General features: G+C 41.8%; 37 non-coding genes across 37 annotated transcripts; all 37 read right to left on the reverse strand.

Moving 5' to 3' along the window:
• Positions 1 to 255: 255 nt before the first annotated feature.
• Positions 256 to 374, reverse strand: LOC145884558 (5S ribosomal RNA). The gene has a single exon (XR_014396136.1). It is a non-coding gene; the product is annotated as a 5S ribosomal RNA (ribosomal RNA).
• A 409-nt stretch (positions 375 to 783) lies between these two features.
• On the reverse strand, positions 784 to 902 carry LOC145855894 (5S ribosomal RNA). Its single transcript, XR_014376782.1, has one exon. It is a non-coding gene; the product is annotated as a 5S ribosomal RNA (ribosomal RNA).
• Positions 903 to 1312: 410 nt separating this feature from the next.
• LOC145884559 (5S ribosomal RNA) lies at positions 1313 to 1431 on the reverse strand. The gene has a single exon (XR_014396137.1). It is a non-coding gene; the product is annotated as a 5S ribosomal RNA (ribosomal RNA).
• Positions 1432 to 1840: 409 nt separating this feature from the next.
• On the reverse strand, positions 1841 to 1959 carry LOC145855895 (5S ribosomal RNA). Its single transcript, XR_014376783.1, has one exon. It is a non-coding gene; the product is annotated as a 5S ribosomal RNA (ribosomal RNA).
• Positions 1960 to 2368: 409 nt separating this feature from the next.
• LOC145857541 (5S ribosomal RNA) lies at positions 2369 to 2487 on the reverse strand. The gene has a single exon (XR_014378440.1). It is a non-coding gene; the product is annotated as a 5S ribosomal RNA (ribosomal RNA).
• Positions 2488 to 2896: 409 nt separating this feature from the next.
• Positions 2897 to 3015, reverse strand: LOC145855896 (5S ribosomal RNA). Its single transcript, XR_014376784.1, has one exon. It is a non-coding gene; the product is annotated as a 5S ribosomal RNA (ribosomal RNA).
• Positions 3016 to 3154: 139 nt separating this feature from the next.
• On the reverse strand, positions 3155 to 3273 carry LOC145855897 (5S ribosomal RNA). Its single transcript, XR_014376785.1, has one exon. It is a non-coding gene; the product is annotated as a 5S ribosomal RNA (ribosomal RNA).
• Positions 3274 to 3682: 409 nt separating this feature from the next.
• LOC145855899 (5S ribosomal RNA) lies at positions 3683 to 3801 on the reverse strand. Its single transcript, XR_014376787.1, has one exon. It is a non-coding gene; the product is annotated as a 5S ribosomal RNA (ribosomal RNA).
• A 409-nt stretch (positions 3802 to 4210) lies between these two features.
• Positions 4211 to 4329, reverse strand: LOC145857542 (5S ribosomal RNA). The gene has a single exon (XR_014378441.1). It is a non-coding gene; the product is annotated as a 5S ribosomal RNA (ribosomal RNA).
• Positions 4330 to 4738: 409 nt separating this feature from the next.
• LOC145855900 (5S ribosomal RNA) lies at positions 4739 to 4857 on the reverse strand. Its single transcript, XR_014376788.1, has one exon. It is a non-coding gene; the product is annotated as a 5S ribosomal RNA (ribosomal RNA).
• Positions 4858 to 4996: 139 nt separating this feature from the next.
• LOC145855901 (5S ribosomal RNA) lies at positions 4997 to 5115 on the reverse strand. Its single transcript, XR_014376789.1, has one exon. It is a non-coding gene; the product is annotated as a 5S ribosomal RNA (ribosomal RNA).
• A 409-nt stretch (positions 5116 to 5524) lies between these two features.
• Positions 5525 to 5643, reverse strand: LOC145855902 (5S ribosomal RNA). Its single transcript, XR_014376790.1, has one exon. It is a non-coding gene; the product is annotated as a 5S ribosomal RNA (ribosomal RNA).
• A 139-nt stretch (positions 5644 to 5782) lies between these two features.
• LOC145881796 (5S ribosomal RNA) lies at positions 5783 to 5901 on the reverse strand. The gene has a single exon (XR_014393366.1). It is a non-coding gene; the product is annotated as a 5S ribosomal RNA (ribosomal RNA).
• A 409-nt stretch (positions 5902 to 6310) lies between these two features.
• On the reverse strand, positions 6311 to 6429 carry LOC145884929 (5S ribosomal RNA). Its single transcript, XR_014396509.1, has one exon. It is a non-coding gene; the product is annotated as a 5S ribosomal RNA (ribosomal RNA).
• Positions 6430 to 6838: 409 nt separating this feature from the next.
• LOC145884930 (5S ribosomal RNA) lies at positions 6839 to 6957 on the reverse strand. The gene has a single exon (XR_014396510.1). It is a non-coding gene; the product is annotated as a 5S ribosomal RNA (ribosomal RNA).
• Positions 6958 to 7366: 409 nt separating this feature from the next.
• On the reverse strand, positions 7367 to 7485 carry LOC145855903 (5S ribosomal RNA). The gene has a single exon (XR_014376791.1). It is a non-coding gene; the product is annotated as a 5S ribosomal RNA (ribosomal RNA).
• Positions 7486 to 7624: 139 nt separating this feature from the next.
• LOC145855904 (5S ribosomal RNA) lies at positions 7625 to 7743 on the reverse strand. Its single transcript, XR_014376792.1, has one exon. It is a non-coding gene; the product is annotated as a 5S ribosomal RNA (ribosomal RNA).
• Positions 7744 to 8152: 409 nt separating this feature from the next.
• Positions 8153 to 8271, reverse strand: LOC145884931 (5S ribosomal RNA). Its single transcript, XR_014396511.1, has one exon. It is a non-coding gene; the product is annotated as a 5S ribosomal RNA (ribosomal RNA).
• A 409-nt stretch (positions 8272 to 8680) lies between these two features.
• On the reverse strand, positions 8681 to 8799 carry LOC145855905 (5S ribosomal RNA). Its single transcript, XR_014376793.1, has one exon. It is a non-coding gene; the product is annotated as a 5S ribosomal RNA (ribosomal RNA).
• Positions 8800 to 8938: 139 nt separating this feature from the next.
• LOC145884870 (5S ribosomal RNA) lies at positions 8939 to 9057 on the reverse strand. The gene has a single exon (XR_014396450.1). It is a non-coding gene; the product is annotated as a 5S ribosomal RNA (ribosomal RNA).
• A 409-nt stretch (positions 9058 to 9466) lies between these two features.
• LOC145855906 (5S ribosomal RNA) lies at positions 9467 to 9585 on the reverse strand. Its single transcript, XR_014376794.1, has one exon. It is a non-coding gene; the product is annotated as a 5S ribosomal RNA (ribosomal RNA).
• A 139-nt stretch (positions 9586 to 9724) lies between these two features.
• Positions 9725 to 9843, reverse strand: LOC145855907 (5S ribosomal RNA). Its single transcript, XR_014376795.1, has one exon. It is a non-coding gene; the product is annotated as a 5S ribosomal RNA (ribosomal RNA).
• Positions 9844 to 10252: 409 nt separating this feature from the next.
• On the reverse strand, positions 10253 to 10371 carry LOC145855908 (5S ribosomal RNA). Its single transcript, XR_014376796.1, has one exon. It is a non-coding gene; the product is annotated as a 5S ribosomal RNA (ribosomal RNA).
• Positions 10372 to 10780: 409 nt separating this feature from the next.
• LOC145855910 (5S ribosomal RNA) lies at positions 10781 to 10899 on the reverse strand. The gene has a single exon (XR_014376798.1). It is a non-coding gene; the product is annotated as a 5S ribosomal RNA (ribosomal RNA).
• Positions 10900 to 11308: 409 nt separating this feature from the next.
• LOC145855911 (5S ribosomal RNA) lies at positions 11309 to 11427 on the reverse strand. Its single transcript, XR_014376799.1, has one exon. It is a non-coding gene; the product is annotated as a 5S ribosomal RNA (ribosomal RNA).
• Positions 11428 to 11836: 409 nt separating this feature from the next.
• LOC145855912 (5S ribosomal RNA) lies at positions 11837 to 11955 on the reverse strand. Its single transcript, XR_014376800.1, has one exon. It is a non-coding gene; the product is annotated as a 5S ribosomal RNA (ribosomal RNA).
• A 409-nt stretch (positions 11956 to 12364) lies between these two features.
• On the reverse strand, positions 12365 to 12483 carry LOC145855913 (5S ribosomal RNA). Its single transcript, XR_014376801.1, has one exon. It is a non-coding gene; the product is annotated as a 5S ribosomal RNA (ribosomal RNA).
• A 409-nt stretch (positions 12484 to 12892) lies between these two features.
• Positions 12893 to 13011, reverse strand: LOC145855914 (5S ribosomal RNA). The gene has a single exon (XR_014376802.1). It is a non-coding gene; the product is annotated as a 5S ribosomal RNA (ribosomal RNA).
• Positions 13012 to 13150: 139 nt separating this feature from the next.
• LOC145855915 (5S ribosomal RNA) lies at positions 13151 to 13269 on the reverse strand. The gene has a single exon (XR_014376803.1). It is a non-coding gene; the product is annotated as a 5S ribosomal RNA (ribosomal RNA).
• A 409-nt stretch (positions 13270 to 13678) lies between these two features.
• On the reverse strand, positions 13679 to 13797 carry LOC145855916 (5S ribosomal RNA). The gene has a single exon (XR_014376804.1). It is a non-coding gene; the product is annotated as a 5S ribosomal RNA (ribosomal RNA).
• Positions 13798 to 14206: 409 nt separating this feature from the next.
• Positions 14207 to 14325, reverse strand: LOC145855917 (5S ribosomal RNA). The gene has a single exon (XR_014376805.1). It is a non-coding gene; the product is annotated as a 5S ribosomal RNA (ribosomal RNA).
• Positions 14326 to 14734: 409 nt separating this feature from the next.
• On the reverse strand, positions 14735 to 14853 carry LOC145855918 (5S ribosomal RNA). Its single transcript, XR_014376806.1, has one exon. It is a non-coding gene; the product is annotated as a 5S ribosomal RNA (ribosomal RNA).
• Positions 14854 to 15262: 409 nt separating this feature from the next.
• LOC145855919 (5S ribosomal RNA) lies at positions 15263 to 15381 on the reverse strand. Its single transcript, XR_014376807.1, has one exon. It is a non-coding gene; the product is annotated as a 5S ribosomal RNA (ribosomal RNA).
• A 139-nt stretch (positions 15382 to 15520) lies between these two features.
• On the reverse strand, positions 15521 to 15639 carry LOC145855921 (5S ribosomal RNA). The gene has a single exon (XR_014376809.1). It is a non-coding gene; the product is annotated as a 5S ribosomal RNA (ribosomal RNA).
• Positions 15640 to 16048: 409 nt separating this feature from the next.
• LOC145855922 (5S ribosomal RNA) lies at positions 16049 to 16167 on the reverse strand. Its single transcript, XR_014376810.1, has one exon. It is a non-coding gene; the product is annotated as a 5S ribosomal RNA (ribosomal RNA).
• Positions 16168 to 16576: 409 nt separating this feature from the next.
• Positions 16577 to 16695, reverse strand: LOC145855923 (5S ribosomal RNA). Its single transcript, XR_014376811.1, has one exon. It is a non-coding gene; the product is annotated as a 5S ribosomal RNA (ribosomal RNA).
• A 409-nt stretch (positions 16696 to 17104) lies between these two features.
• LOC145855924 (5S ribosomal RNA) lies at positions 17105 to 17223 on the reverse strand. Its single transcript, XR_014376812.1, has one exon. It is a non-coding gene; the product is annotated as a 5S ribosomal RNA (ribosomal RNA).
• Positions 17224 to 17401: the final 178 nt, after the last annotated feature.

A 17401-nucleotide genomic window follows, 5' to 3' on the forward strand; every position in this document is an offset into this window, starting at 1 on the left:
GTTGGATAAAATACAAACTTTATTTCCTTTCATCATTTGAACAGGGCAAAGGAGCACAAAGCACACACAAGCTGCATTCAGCAACAATATTCTTGTTTGTCTTATAAATACAAGGCAGATGCTAATTGAAAACACAAGGAAATTTGATCCTATTAAAAAGGCAGGAAGCTGCATTTAGTCAATTCATCATTAAATGCTTACTACAAGGCAGTGTTGCTGATGAAATAGTGCAGGGGCACACCCTCGTGGACAAAATGCGTACAGCACCTGGTATTCCCAGGCGGTCTCCCATCCAAGTACTAACCAGGCCCGACCCTGCTTAGCTTCCGAGATCAGACGAGATCGGGCGTACCCAGGCTGGTATGGCCGTAAGCGAGAAACAATCTCTTGCTACAACATATATAGTCAAAGTGAGTGTGATAAACAGACATTGCATTTTCACCAATTAGATAAGCAGCTTGAACTTTGTGTCACTGAAAAAGTAGAAGAAATTACAAACACTGTTCCCATCACTTTTTAGCACAGGTAGTTGGATAAAATACAAACTTTATTTCCTTTCATCATTTGAACAGGGCAAAGGAGCACAAAGCACACACAAGCTGCATTCAGCAACAATATTCTTGTTTGTCTTATAAATACAAGGCAGATGCTAATTGAAAACACAAGGAAATTTGATCCTATTAAAAAGGCAGGAAGCTGCATTTAGTCAATTCATCATTAAATGCTTACTACAAGGCAGTGTTGCTGATGAAATAGTGCAGGGGCACACCCTCGTGGACAAAATGCTTACAGCACCTGGTATTCCCAGGCGGTCTCCCATCCAAGTACTAACCAGGCCCGACCCTGCTTAGCTTCCGAGATCAGACGAGATCGGGCGTACCCAGGCTGGTATGGCCGTAAGCGAGAAACAATCTCTTGCTACAACATATATAGTCAAAGTGAGTGTGATAAACAGACATTGCATTTTCACCAATTAGATAAGCAGCTTGAACTTTGTGTCACTGAAAAAGTAGAAGAAATTACAAACACTGTTCCCATCACTTTTTAGCACAGGTAGTTGGATAAAATACAAACTTTATTTCCTTTCATCATTTGAACAGGGCAAAGGAGCACAAAGCACACACAAGCTGCAATTCAGCAACAATATTCTTGTTTGTCTTATAAATACAAGGCAGATGCTAATTGAAAACACAAGGAAATTTGATCCTATTAAAAAGGCAGGAAGCTGCATTTAGTCAATTCATCATTAAATGCTTACTACAAGGCAGTGTTGCTGATGAAATAGTGCAGGGGCACACCCTCGTGGACAAAATGCGTACAGCACCTGGTATTCCCAGGCGGTCTCCCATCCAAGTACTAACCAGGCCCGACCCTGCTTAGCTTCCGAGATCAGACGAGATCGGGCGTACCCAGGCTGGTATGGCCGTAAGCGAGAAACAATCTCTTGCTACAACATATATAGTCAAAGTGAGTGTGATAAACAGACATTGCATTTTCACCAATTAGATAAGCAGCTTGAACTTTGTGTCACTGAAAAAGTAGAAGAAATTACAAACACTGTTCCCATCACTTTTTAGCACAGGTAGTTGGATAAAATACAAACTTTATTTCCTTTCATCATTTGAACAGGGCAAAGGAGCACAAAGCACACACAAGCTGCATTCAGCAACAATATTCTTATTTGTCTTATAAATACAAGGCAGATGCTAATTGAAAACACAAGGAAATTTGATCCTATTAAAAAGGCAGGAAGCTGCATTTAGTCAATTCATCATTAAATGCTTACTACAAGGCAGTGTTGCTGATGAAATAGTGCAGGGGCACACCCTCGTGGACAAAATGCTTACAGCACCTGGTATTCCCAGGCGGTCTCCCATCCAAGTACTAACCAGGCCCGACCCTGCTTAGCTTCCGAGATCAGACGAGATCGGGCGTACCCAGGCTGGTATGGCCGTAAGCGAGAAACAATCTCTTGCTACAACATATATAGTCAAAGTGAGTGTGATAAACAGACATTGCATTTTCACCAATTAGATAAGCAGCTTGAACTTTGTGTCACTGAAAAAGTAGAAGAAATTACAAACACTGTTCCCATCACTTTTTAGCACAGGTAGTTGGATAAAATACAAACTTTATTTCCTTTCATCATTTGAACAGGGCAAAGGAGCACAAAGCACACACAAGCTGCATTCAGCAACAATATTCTTGTTTGTCTTATAAATACAAGGCAGATGCTAATTGAAAACACAAGGAAATTTGATCCTATTAAAAAGGCAGGAAGCTGCATTTAGTCAATTCATCATTAAATGCTTACTACAAGGCAGTGTTGCTGATGAAATAGTGCAGGGGCACACCCTCGTGGACAAAATGCTTACAGCACCTGGTATTCCCAGGGGGTCTCCCATCCAAGTACTAACCAGGCCCGACCCTGCTTAGCTTCCGAGATCAGACGAGATCGGGCGTACCCAGGCTGGTATGGCCGTAAGCGAGAAACAATCTCTTGCTACAACATATATAGTCAAAGTGAGTGTGATAAACAGACATTGCATTTTCACCAATTAGATAAGCAGCTTGAACTTTGTGTCACTGAAAAAGTAGAAGAAATTACAAACACTGTTCCCATCACTTTTTACCACAGGTAGTTGGATAAAAAACTAACTTTATTTCCTTTCATCATTTGAACAGGGCAAAGGAGCACAAAGCACACACAAGCTGCATTCAGCAACAATATTCTTGTTTGTCTTATAAATACAAGGCAGATGCTAATTGAAAACACAAGGAAATTTGATCCTATTAAAAAGGCAGGAAGCTGCATTTAGTCAATTCATCATTAAATGCTTACTACAAGGCAGTGTTGCTGATGAAATAGTGCAGGGGCACACCCTCGTGGACAAAATGCTTACAGCACCTGGTATTCCCAGGCGGTCTCCCATCCAAGTACTAACCAGGCCCGACCCTGCTTAGCTTCCGAGATCAGACGAGATCGGGCGTACCCAGGCTGGTATGGCCGTAAGCGAGAAACAATCTCTTGCTACAACATATATAGTCAAAGTGAGTCTGATAAAACAGACATTTAGTCAATTCATCATTAAATGCTTAATACAAGGCAGTGTTGCTGATGAAATAGTGCAAGAGCACACCCTCGTGGACAAAATGCTTACAGCACCTGGTATTCCCAGGCGGTCTCCCATCCAAGTACTAACCAGGCCCGACCCTGCTTAGCTTCCGAGATCAGACGAGATCGGGCGTACCCAGGCTGGTATGGCCGTAAGCGAGAAACAATCTCTTGCTACAACATATATAGTCAAAGTGAGTGTGATAAACAGACATTGCATTTTCACCAATTAGATAAGCAGCTTGAACTTTGTGTCACTGAAAAAGTAGAAGAAATTACAAACACTGTTCCCATCACTTTTTAGCACAGGTAGTTGGATAAAATACAAACTTTATTTCCTTTCATCATTTGAACAGGGCAAAGGAGCACAAAGCACACACAAGCTGCATTCAGCAACAATATTCTTATTTGTCTTATAAATACAAGGCAGATGCTAATTGAAAACACAAGGAAATTTGATCCTATTAAAAAGGCAGGAAGCTGCATTTAGTCAATTCATCATTAAATGCTTACTACAAGGCAGTGTTGCTGATGAAATAGTGCAGGGGCACACCCTCGTGGACAAAATGCTTACAGCACCTGGTATTCCCAGGCGGTCTCCCATCCAAGTACTAACCAGGCCCGACCCTGCTTAGCTTCCGAGATCAGACGAGATCGGGCGTACCCAGGCTGGTATGGCCGTAAGCGAGAAACAATCTCTTGCTACAACATATATAGTCAAAGTGAGTGTGATAAACAGACATTGCATTTTCACCAATTAGATAAGCAGCTTGAACTTTGTGTCACTGAAAAAGTAGAAGAAATTACAAACACTGTTCCCATCACTTTTTAGCACAGGTAGTTGGATAAAATACAAACTTTATTTCCTTTCATCATTTGAACAGGGCAAAGGAGCACAAAGCACACACAAGCTGCATTCAGCAACAATATTCTTGTTTGTCTTATAAATACAAGGCAGATGCTAATTGAAAACACAAGGAAATTTGATCCTATTAAAAAGGCAGGAAGCTGCATTTAGTCAATTCATCATTAAATGCTTACTACAAGGCAGTGTTGCTGATGAAATAGTGCAGGGGCACACCCTCGTGGACAAAATGCTTACAGCACCTGGTATTCCCAGGGGGTCTCCCATCCAAGTACTAACCAGGCCCGACCCTGCTTAGCTTCCGAGATCAGACGAGATCGGGCGTACCCAGGCTGGTATGGCCGTAAGCGAGAAACAATCTCTTGCTACAACATATATAGTCAAAGTGAGTGTGATAAACAGACATTGCATTTTCACCAATTAGATAAGCAGCTTGAACTTTGTGTCACTGAAAAAGTAGAAGAAATTACAAACACTGTTCCCATCACTTTTTACCACAGGTAGTTGGATAAAAAACTAACTTTATTTCCTTTCATCATTTGAACAGGGCAAAGGAGCACAAAGCACACACAAGCTGCATTCAGCAACAATATTCTTGTTTGTCTTATAAATACAAGGCAGATGCTAATTGAAAACACAAGGAAATTTGATCCTATTAAAAAGGCAGGAAGCTGCATTTAGTCAATTCATCATTAAATGCTTACTACAAGGCAGTGTTGCTGATGAAATAGTGCAGGGGCACACCCTCGTGGACAAAATGCTTACAGCACCTGGTATTCCCAGGCGGTCTCCCATCCAAGTACTAACCAGGCCCGACCCTGCTTAGCTTCCGAGATCAGACGAGATCGGGCGTACCCAGGCTGGTATGGCCGTAAGCGAGAAACAATCTCTTGCTACAACATATATAGTCAAAGTGAGTCTGATAAAACAGACATTTAGTCAATTCATCATTAAATGCTTAATACAAGGCAGTGTTGCTGATGAAATAGTGCAAGAGCACACCCTCGTGGACAAAATGCTTACAGCACCTGGTATTCCCAGGCGGTCTCCCATCCAAGTACTAACCAGGCCCGACCCTGCTTAGCTTCCGAGATCAGACGAGATCGGGCGTACCCAGGCTGGTATGGCCGTAAGCGAGAAACAATCTCTTGCTACAACATATATAGTCAAAGTGAGTGTGATAAACAGACATTGCATTTTCACCAATTAGATAAGCAGCTTGAACTTTGTGTCACTGAAAAAGTAGAAGAAATTACAAACACTGTTCCCATCACTTTTTACCACAGGTAGTTGGATAAAATACAAACTTTATTTCCTTTCATCATTTGAACAGGGCAAAGGAGCACAAAGCACACACAAGCTGCATTCAGCAACAATATTCTTGTTTGTCTTATAAATACAAGGCAGATGCTAATTGAAAACACAAGGAAATTTGATCCTATTAAAAAGGCAGGAAGCTGCATTTAGTCAATTCATCATTAAATGCTTACTACAAGGCAGTGTTGCTGATGAAATAGTGCAGGGGCACACCCTCGTGGACAAAATGCTTACAGCACCTGGTATTCCCAGGCGGTCTCCCATCCAAGTACTAACCAGGCCCGACCCTGCTTAGCTTCCGAGATCAGACGAGATCGGGCGTACCCAGGCTGGTATGGCCGTAAGCGAGAAACAATCTCTTGCTACAACATATATAGTCAAAGTGAGTCTGATAAAACAGACATTTAGTCAATTCATCATTAAATGCTTACTACAAGGCAGTGTTGCTGATGAAATAGTGCAAGAGCACACCCTCGTGGACAAAATGCTTACAGCACCTGGTATTCCCAGGCGGTCTCCCATCCAAGTACTAACCAGGCCCGACCCTGCTTAGCTTCCGAGATCAGACGAGATCGGGGGTACCCAGGCTGGTATGGCCGTAAGCGAGAAACAATCTCTTGCTACAACATATATAGTCAAAGTGAGTGTGATAAACAGACATTGCATTTTCACCAATTAGATAAGCAGCTTGAACTTTGTGTCACTGAAAAAGTAGAAGAAATTACAAACACTGTTCCCATCACTTTTTAGCACAGGTAGTTGGATAAAATACAAACTTTATTTCCTTTCATCATTTGAACAGGGCAAAGGAGCACAAAGCACACACAAGCTGCATTCAGCAACAATATTCTTGTTTGTCTTATAAATACAAGGCAGATGCTAATTGAAAACACAAGGAAATTTGATCCTATTAAAAAGGCAGGAAGCTGCATTTAGTCAATTCATCATTAAATGCTTACTACAAGGCAGTGTTGCTGATGAAATAGTGCAGGGGCACACCCTCGTGGACAAAATGCTTACAGCACCTGGTATTCCCAGGCGGTCTCCCATCCAAGTACTAACCAGGCCCGACCATGCTTAGCTTCCGAGATCAGACGAGATCGGGCGTACCCAGGCTGGTATGGCCGTAAGCGAGAAACAATCTCTTGCTACAACATATATAGTCAAAGTGAGTGTGATAAACAGACATTGCATTTTCACCAATTAGATAAGCAGCTTGAACTTTGTGTCACTGAAAAAGTAGAAGAAATTACAAACACTGTTCCCATCACTTTTTAGCACAGGTAGTTGGATAAAATACAAACTTTATTTCCTTTCATCATTTGAACAGGGCAAAGGAGCACAAAGCACACACAAGCTGCATTCAGCAACAATATTCTTGTTTGTCTTATAAATACAAGGCAGATGCTAATTGAAAACACAAGGAAATTTGATCCTATTAAAAAGGCAGGAAGCTGCATTTAGTCAATTCATCATTAAATGCTTACTACAAGGCAGTGTTGCTGATGAAATAGTGCAGGGGCACACCCTCGTGGACAAAATGCTTACAGCACCTGGTATTCCCAGGCGGTCTCCCATCCAAGTACTAACCAGGCCCGACCATGCTTAGCTTCCGAGATCAGACGAGATCGGGCGTACCCAGGCTGGTATGGCCGTAAGCGAGAAACAATCTCTTGCTACAACATATATAGTCAAAGTGAGTGTGATAAACAGACATTGCATTTTCACCAATTAGATAAGCAGCTTGAACTTTGTGTCACTGAAAAAGTAGAAGAAATTACAAACACTGTTCCCATCACTTTTTAGCACAGGTAGTTGGATAAAATACAAACTTTATTTCCTTTCATCATTTGAACAGGGCAAAGGAGCACAAAGCACACACAAGCTGCATTCAGCAACAATATTCTTGTTTGTCTTATAAATACAAGGCAGATGCTAATTGAAAACACAAGGAAATTTGATCCTATTAAAAAGGCAGGAAGCTGCATTTAGTCAATTCATCATTAAATGCTTACTACAAGGCAGTGTTGCTGATGAAATAGTGCAGGGGCACACCCTCGTGGACAAAATGCTTACAGCACCTGGTATTCCCAGGCGGTCTCCCATCCAAGTACTAACCAGGCCCGACCCTGCTTAGCTTCCGAGATCAGACGAGATCGGGCGTACCCAGGCTGGTATGGCCGTAAGCGAGAAACAATCTCTTGCTACAACATATATAGTCAAAGTGAGTCTGATAAAACAGACATTTAGTCAATTCATCATTAAATGCTTACTACAAGGCAGTGTTGCTGATGAAATAGTGCAAGAGCACACCCTCGTGGACAAAATGCTTACAGCACCTGGTATTCCCAGGCGGTCTCCCATCCAAGTACTAACCAGGCCCGACCCTGCTTAGCTTCCGAGATCAGACGAGATCGGGCGTACCCAGGCTGGTATGGCCGTAAGCGAGAAACAATCTCTTGCTACAACATATATAGTCAAAGTGAGTGTGATAAACAGACATTGCATTTTCACCAATTAGATAAGCAGCTTGAACTTTGTGTCACTGAAAAAGTAGAAGAAATTACAAACACTGTTCCCATCACTTTTTAGCACAGGTAGTTGGATAAAATACAAACTTTATTTCCTTTCATCATTTGAACAGGGCAAAGGAGCACAAAGCACACACAAGCTGCATTCAGCAACAATATTCTTGTTTGTCTTATAAATACAAGGCAGATGCTAATTGAAAACACAAGGAAATTTGATCCTATTAAAAAGGCAGGAAGCTGCATTTAGTCAATTCATCATTAAATGCTTACTACAAGGCAGTGTTGCTGATGAAATAGTGCAGGGGCACACCCTCGTGGACAAAATGCTTACAGCACCTGGTATTCCCAGGCGGTCTCCCATCCAAGTACTAACCAGGCCCGACCATGCTTAGCTTCCGAGATCAGACGAGATCGGGCGTACCCAGGCTGGTATGGCCGTAAGCGAGAAACAATCTCTTGCTACAACATATATAGTCAAAGTGAGTGTGATAAACAGACATTGCATTTTCACCAATTAGATAAGCAGCTTGAACTTTGTGTCACTGAAAAAGTAGAAGAAATTACAAACACTGTTCCCATCACTTTTTAGCACAGGTAGTTGGATAAAATACAAACTTTATTTCCTTTCATCATTTGAACAGGGCAAAGGAGCACAAAGCACACACAAGCTGCATTCAGCAACAATATTCTTGTTTGTCTTATAAATACAAGGCAGATGCTAATTGAAAACACAAGGAAATTTGATCCTATTAAAAAGGCAGGAAGCTGCATTTAGTCAATTCATCATTAAATGCTTACTACAAGGCAGTGTTGCTGATGAAATAGTGCAGGGGCACACCCTCGTGGACAAAATGCTTACAGCACCTGGTATTCCCAGGCGGTCTCCCATCCAAGTACTAACCAGGCCCGACCCTGCTTAGCTTCCGAGATCAGACGAGATCGGGCGTACCCAGGCTGGTATGGCCGTAAGCGAGAAACAATCTCTTGCTACAACATATATAGTCAAAGTGAGTCTGATAAAACAGACATTTAGTCAATTCATCATTAAATGCTTAATACAAGGCAGTGTTGCTGATGAAATAGTGCAAGAGCACACCCTCGTGGACAAATTGCTTACAGCACCTGGTATTCCCAGGCGGTCTCCCATCCAAGTACTAACCAGGACCGACCCTGCTTAGCTTCCGAGATCAGACGAGATCGGGCGTACCCAGGCTGGTATGGCCGTAAGCGAGAAACAATCTCTTGCTACAACATATATAGTCAAAGTGAGTGTGATAAACAGACATTGCATTTTCACCAATTAGATAAGCAGCTTGAACTTTGTGTCACTGAAAAAGTAGAAGAAATTACAAACACTGTTCCCATCACTTTTTAGCACAGGTAGTTGGATAAAATACAAACTTTATTTCCTTTCATCATTTGAACAGGGCAAAGGAGCACAAAGCACACACAAGCTGCATTCAGCAACAATATTCTTGTTTGTCTTATAAATACAAGGCAGATGCTAATTGAAAACACAAGGAAATTTGATCCTATTAAAAAGGCAGGAAGCTGCATTTAGTCAATTCATCATTAAATGCTTACTACAAGGCAGTGTTGCTGATGAAATAGTGCAGGGGCACACCCTCGTGGACAAAATGCTTACAGCACCTGGTATTCCCAGGCGGTCTCCCATCCAAGTACTAACCAGGCCCGACCCTGCTTAGCTTCCGAGATCAGACGAGATCGGGCGTACCCAGGCTGGTATGGCCGTAAGCGAGAAACAATCTCTTGCTACAACATATATAGTCAAAGTGAGTCTGATAAAACAGACATTTAGTCAATTCATCATTAAATGCTTAATACAAGGCAGTGTTGCTGATGAAATAGTGCAAGAGCACACCCTCGTGGACAAAATGCTTACAGCACCTGGTATTCCCAGGCGGTCTCCCATCCAAGTACTAACCAGGCCCGACCCTGCTTAGCTTCCGAGATCAGACGAGATCGGGCGTACCCAGGCTGGTATGGCCGTAAGCGAGAAACAATCTCTTGCTACAACATATATAGTCAAAGTGAGTGTGATAAACAGACATTGCATTTTCACCAATTAGATAAGCAGCTTGAACTTTGTGTCACTGAAAAAGTAGAAGAAATTACAAACACTGTTCCCATCACTTTTTAGCACAGGTAGTTGGATAAAATACAAACTTTATTTCCTTTCATCATTTGAACAGGGCAAAGGAGCACAAAGCACACACAAGCTGCATTCAGCAACAATATTCTTGTTTGTCTTATAAATACAAGGCAGATGCTAATTGAAAACACAAGGAAATTTGATCCTATTAAAAAGGCAGGAAGCTGCATTTAGTCAATTCATCATTAAATGCTTACTACAAGGCAGTGTTGCTGATGAAATAGTGCAGGGGCACACCCTCGTGGACAAAATGCTTACAGCACCTGGTATTCCCAGGCGGTCTCCCATCCAAGTACTAACCAGGCCCGACCCTGCTTAGCTTCCGAGATCAGACGAGATCGGGCGTACCCAGGCTGGTATGGCCGTAAGCGAGAAACAATCTCTTGCTACAACATATATAGTCAAAGTGAGTGTGATAAACAGACATTGCATTTTCACCAATTAGATAAGCAGCTTGAACTTTGTGTCACTGAAAAAGTAGAAGAAATTACAAACACTGTTCCCATCACTTTTTACCACAGGTAGTTGGATAAAATACAAACTTTATTTCCTTTCATCATTTGAACAGGGCAAAGGAGCACAAAGCACACACAAGCTGCATTCAGCAACAATATTCTTGTTTGTCTTATAAATACAAGGCAGATGCTAATTGAAAACACAAGGAAATTTGATCCTATTAAAAAGGCAGGAAGCTGCATTTAGTCAATTCATCATTAAATGCTTACTACAAGGCAGTGTTGCTGATGAAATAGTGCAGGGGCACACCCTCGTGGACAAAATGCTTACAGCACCTGGTATTCCCAGGCGGTCTCCCATCCAAGTACTAACCAGGCCCGACCCTGCTTAGCTTCCGAGATCAGACGAGATCGGGCGTACCCAGGCTGGTATGGCCGTAAGCGAGAAACAATCTCTTGCTACAACATATATAGTCAAAGTGAGTGTGATAAACAGACATTGCATTTTCACCAATTAGATAAGCAGCTTGAACTTTGTGTCACTGAAAAAGTAGAAGAAATTACAAACACTGTTCCCATCACTTTTTAGCACAGGTAGTTGGATAAAATACAAACTTTATTTCCTTTCATCATTTGAACAGGGCAAAGGAGCACAAAGCACACACAAGCTGCATTCAGCAACAATATTCTTGTTTGTCTTATAAATACAAGGCAGATGCTAATTGAAAACACAAGGAAATTTGATCCTATTAAAAAGGCAGGAAGCTGCATTTAGTCAATTCATCATTAAATGCTTACTACAAGGCAGTGTTGCTGATGAAATAGTGCAGGGGCACACCCTCGTGGACAAAATGCTTACAGCACCTGGTATTCCCAGGCGGTCTCCCATCCAAGTACTAACCAGGCCCGACCCTGCTTAGCTTCCGAGATCAGACGAGATCGGGCGTACCCAGGCTGGTATGGCCGTAAGCGAGAAACAATCTCTTGCTACAACATATATAGTCAAAGTGAGTGTGATAAACAGACATTGCATTTTCACCAATTAGATAGGCAAATTGAACTTTGTGTCACTGAAAAAGTAGAAGAAATTACAAACACTGTTCCCATCACTTTTTTGCACAGGTAGTTGGATAAAATACAAACTTTATTTCCTTTCATCATTTGAACAGGGCAAAGGAGCACAAAGCACACACAAGCTGCATTCAGCAACAATATTCTTGTTTGTCTTATAAATACAAGGCAGATGCTAATTGAAAACACAAGGAAATTTGATCCTATTAAAAAGGCAGGAAGCTGCATTTAGTCAATTCATCATTAAATGCTTACTACAAGGCAGTGTTGCTGATGAAATAGTGCAGGGGCACACCCTCGTGGACAAAATGCTTACAGCACCTGGTATTCCCAGGCGGTCTCCCATCCAAGTACTAACCAGGCCCGACCCTGCTTAGCTTCCGAGATCAGACGAGATCGGGCGTACCCAGGCTGGTATGGCCGTAAGCGAGAAACAATCTCTTGCTACAACATATATAGTCAAAGTGAGTGTGATAAACAGACATTGCATTTTCACCAATTAGATAAGCAGCTTGAACTTTGTGTCACTGAAAAAGTAGAAGAAATTACAAACACTGTTCCCATCACTTTTTAGCACAGGTAGTTGGATAAAATACAAACTTTATTTCCTTTCATCATTTGAACAGGGCAAAGGAGCACAAAGCACACACAAGCTGCATTCAGCAACAATATTCTTGTTTGTCTTATAAATACAAGGCAGATGCTAATTGAAAACACAAGGAAATTTGATCCTATTAAAAAGGCAGGAAGCTGCATTTAGTCAATTCATCATTAAATGCTTACTACAAGGCAGTGTTGCTGATGAAATAGTGCAGGGGCACACCCTCGTGGACAAAATGCTTACAGCACCTGGTATTCCCAGGCGGTCTCCCATCCAAGTACTAACCAGGCCCGACCCTGCTTAGCTTCCGAGATCAGACGAGATCGGGCGTACCCAGGCTGGTATGGCCGTAAGCGAGAAACAATCTCTTGCTACAACATATATAGTCAAAGTGAGTGTGATAAACAGACATTGCATTTTCACCAATTAGATAGGCAAATTGAACTTTGTGTCACTGAAAAAGTAGAAGAAATTACAAACACTGTTCCCATCACTTTTTTGCACAGGTAGTTGGATAAAATACAAACTTTATTTCCTTTCATCATTTGAACAGGGCAAAGGAGCACAAAGCACACACAAGCTGCATTCAGCAACAATATTCTTGTTTGTCTTATAAATACAAGGCAGATGCTAATTGAAAACACAAGGAAATTTGATCCTATTAAAAAGGCAGGAAGCTGCATTTAGTCAATTCATCATTAAATGCTTACTACAAGGCAGTGTTGCTGATGAAATAGTGCAGGGGCACACCCTCGTGGACAAAATGCTTACAGCACCTGGTATTCCCAGGCGGTCTCCCATCCAAGTACTAACCAGGCCCGACCCTGCTTAGCTTCCGAGATCAGACGAGATCGGGCGTACCCAGGCTGGTATGGCCGTAAGCGAGAAACAATCTCTTGCTACAACATATATAGTCAAAGTGAGTCTGATAAAACAGACATTTAGTCAATTCATCATTAAATGCTTAATACAAGGCAGTGTTGCTGATGAAATAGTGCAAGAGCACACCCTCGTGGACAAAATGCTTACAGCACCTGGTATTCCCAGGCGGTCTCCCATCCAAGTACTAACCAGGCCCGACCCTGCTTAGCTTCCGAGATCAGACGAGATCGGGCGTACCCAGGCTGGTATGGCCGTAAGCGAGAAACAATCTCTTGCTACAACATATATAGTCAAAGTGAGTGTGATAAACAGACATTGCATTTTCACCAATTAGATAAGCAGCTTGAACTTTGTGTCACTGAAAAAGTAGAAGAAATTACAAACACTGTTCCCATCACTTTTTAGCACAGGTAGTTGGATAAAATACAAACTTTATTTCCTTTCATCATTTGAACAGGGCAAAGGAGCACAAAGCACACACAAGCTGCATTCAGCAACAATATTCTTGTTTGTCTTATAAATACAAGGCAGATGCTAATTGAAAACACAAGGAAATTTGATCCTATTAAAAAGGCAGGAAGCTGCATTTAGTCAATTCATCATTAAATGCTTACTACAAGGCAGTGTTGCTGATGAAATAGTGCAGGGGCACACCCTCGTGGACAAAATGCTTACAGCACCTGGTATTCCCAGGCGGTCTCCCATCCAAGTACTAACCAGGCCCGACCCTGCTTAGCTTCCGAGATCAGACGAGATCGGGCGTACCCAGGCTGGTATGGCCGTAAGCGAGAAACAATCTCTTGCTACAACATATATAGTCAAAGTGAGTGTGATAAACAGACATTGCATTTTCACCAATTAGATAAGCAGCTTGAACTTTGTGTCACTGAAAAAGTAGAAGAAATTACAAACACTGTTCCCATCACTTTTTACCACAGGTAGTTGGATAAAATACAAACTTTATTTCCTTTCATCATTTGAACAGGGCAAAGGAGCACAAAGCACACACAAGCTGCATTCAGCAACAATATTCTTGTTTGTCTTATAAATACAAGGCAGATGCTAATTGAAAACACAAGGAAATTTGATCCTATTAAAAAGGCAGGAAGCTGCATTTAGTCAATTCATCATTAAATGCTTACTACAAGGCAGTGTTGCTGATGAAATAGTGCAGGGGCACACCCTCGTGGACAAAATGCTTACAGCACCTGGTATTCCCAGGCGGTCTCCCATCCAAGTACTAACCAGGCCCGACCCTGCTTAGCTTCCGAGATCAGACGAGATCGGGCGTACCCAGGCTGGTATGGCCGTAAGCGAGAAACAATCTCTTGCTACAACATATATAGTCAAAGTGAGTGTGATAAACAGACATTGCATTTTCACCAATTAGATAAGCAGCTTGAACTTTGTGTCACTGAAAAAGTAGAAGAAATTACAAACACTGTTCCCATCACTTTTTAGCACAGGTAGTTGGATAAAATACAAACTTTATTTCCTTTCATCATTTGAACAGGGCAAAGGAGCACAAAGCACACACAAGCTGCATTCAGCAACAATATTCTTGTTTGTCTTATAAATACAAGGCAGATGCTAATTGAAAACACAAGGAAATTTGATCCTATTAAAAAGGCAGGAAGCTGCATTTAGTCAATTCATCATTAAATGCTTACTACAAGGCAGTGTTGCTGATGAAATAGTGCAGGGGCACACCCTCGTGGACAAAATGCTTACAGCACCTGGTATTCCCAGGCGGTCTCCCATCCAAGTACTAACCAGGCCCGACCCTGCTTAGCTTCCGAGATCAGACGAGATCGGGCGTACCCAGGCTGGTATGGCCGTAAGCGAGAAACAATCTCTTGCTACAACATATATAGTCAAAGTGAGTGTGATAAACAGACATTGCATTTTCACCAATTAGATAGGCAAATTGAACTTTGTGTCACTGAAAAAGTAGAAGAAATTACAAACACTGTTCCCATCACTTTTTTGCACAGGTAGTTGGATAAAATACAAACTTTATTTCCTTTCATCATTTGAACAGGGCAAAGGAGCACAAAGCACACACAAGCTGCATTCAGCAACAATATTCTTGTTTGTCTTATAAATACAAGGCAGATGCTAATTGAAAACACAAGGAAATTTGATCCTATTAAAAAGGCAGGAAGCTGCATTTAGTCAATTCATCATTAAATGCTTACTACAAGGCAGTGTTGCTGATGAAATAGTGCAGGGGCACACCCTCGTGGACAAAATGCTTACAGCACCTGGTATTCCCAGGCGGTCTCCCATCCAAGTACTAACCAGGCCCGACCCTGCTTAGCTTCCGAGATCAGACGAGATCGGGCGTACCCAGGCTGGTATGGCCGTAAGCGAGAAACAATCTCTTGCTACAACATATATAGTCAAAGTGAGTCTGATAAAACAGACATTTAGTCAATTCATCATTAAATGCTTAATACAAGGCAGTGTTGCTGATGAAATAGTGCAAGAGCACACCCTCGTGGACAAAATGCTTACAGCACCTGGTATTCCCAGGCGGTCTCCCATCCAAGTACTAACCAGGCCCGACCCTGCTTAGCTTCCGAGATCAGACGAGATCGGGCGTACCCAGGCTGGTATGGCCGTAAGCGAGAAACAATCTCTTGCTACAACATATATAGTCAAAGTGAGTGTGATAAACAGACATTGCATTTTCACCAATTAGATAAGCAGCTTGAACTTTGTGTCACTGAAAAAGTAGAAGAAATTACAAACACTGTTCCCATCACTTTTTAGCACAGGTAGTTGGATAAAATACAAACTTTATTTCCTTTCATCATTTGAACAGGGCAAAGGAGCACAAAGCACACACAAGCTGCATTCAGCAACAATATTCTTGTTTGTCTTATAAATACAAGGCAGATGCTAATTGAAAACACAAGGAAATTTGATCCTATTAAAAAGGCAGGAAGCTGCATTTAGTCAATTCATCATTAAATGCTTACTACAAGGCAGTGTTGCTGATGAAATAGTGCAGGGGCACACCCTCGTGGACAAAATGCTTACAGCACCTGGTATTCCCAGGCGGTCTCCCATCCAAGTACTAACCAGGCCCGACCCTGCTTAGCTTCCGAGATCAGACGAGATCGGGCGTACCCAGGCTGGTATGGCCGTAAGCGAGAAACAATCTCTTGCTACAACATATATAGTCAAAGTGAGTGTGATAAACAGACATTGCATTTTCACCAATTAGATAAGCAGCTTGAACTTTGTGTCACTGAAAAAGTAGAAGAAATTACAAACACTGTTCCCATCACTTTTTACCACAGGTAGTTGGATAAAATACAAACTTTATTTCCTTTCATCATTTGAACAGGGCAAAGGAGCACAAAGCACACACAAGCTGCATTCAGCAACAATATTCTTGTTTGTCTTATAAATACAAGGCAGATGCTAATTGAAAACACAAGGAAATTTGATCCTATTAAAAAGGCAGGAAGCTGCATTTAGTCAATTCATCATTAAATGCTTACTACAAGGCAGTGTTGCTGATGAAATAGTGCAGGGGCACACCCTCGTGGACAAAATGCTTACAGCACCTGGTATTCCCAGGCGGTCTCCCATCCAAGTACTAACCAGGCCCGACCCTGCTTAGCTTCCGAGATCAGACGAGATCGGGCGTACCCAGGCTGGTATGGCCGTAAGCGAGAAACAATCTCTTGCTACAACATATATAGTCAAAGTGAGTGTGATAAACAGACATTGCATTTTCACCAATTAGATAAGCAGCTTGAACTTTGTGTCACTGAAAAAGTAGAAGAAATTACAAACACTGTTCCCATCACTTTTTAGCACAGGTAGTTGGATAAAATACAAACTTTATTTCCTTTCATCATTTGAACAGGGCAAAGGAGCACAAAGCACACACAAGCTGCATTCAGCAACAATATTCTTGTTTGTCTTATAAATACAAGGCAGATGCTAATTGAAAACACAAGGAAATTTGATCCTATTAAAAAGGCAGGAAGCTGCATTTAGTCAATTCATCATTAAATGCTTACTACAAGGCAGTGTTGCTGATGAAATAGTGCAGGGGCACACCCTCGTGGACAAAATGCTTACAGCACCTGGTATTCCCAGGCGGTCTCCCATCCAAGTACTAACCAGGCCCGACCCTGCTTAGCTTCCGAGATCAGACGAGATCGGGCGTACCCAGGCTGGTATGGCCGTAAGCGAGAAACAATCTCTTGCTACAACATATATAGTCAAAGTGAGTGTGATAAACAGACATTGCATTTTCACCAATTAGATAGGCAAATTGAACTTTGTGTCACTGAAAAAGTAGAAGAAATTACAAACACTGTTCCCATCACTTTTTTGCACAGGTAGTTGGATAAAATACAAACTTTATT

The sequence above is a fragment of the Salmo salar genome, chromosome 08, assembly GCF_965601325.2.
Source record: "Salmo salar chromosome 08, fSalSal1, whole genome shotgun sequence".
Lineage (NCBI taxonomy): Eukaryota > Metazoa > Chordata > Actinopteri > Salmoniformes > Salmonidae > Salmo > Salmo salar.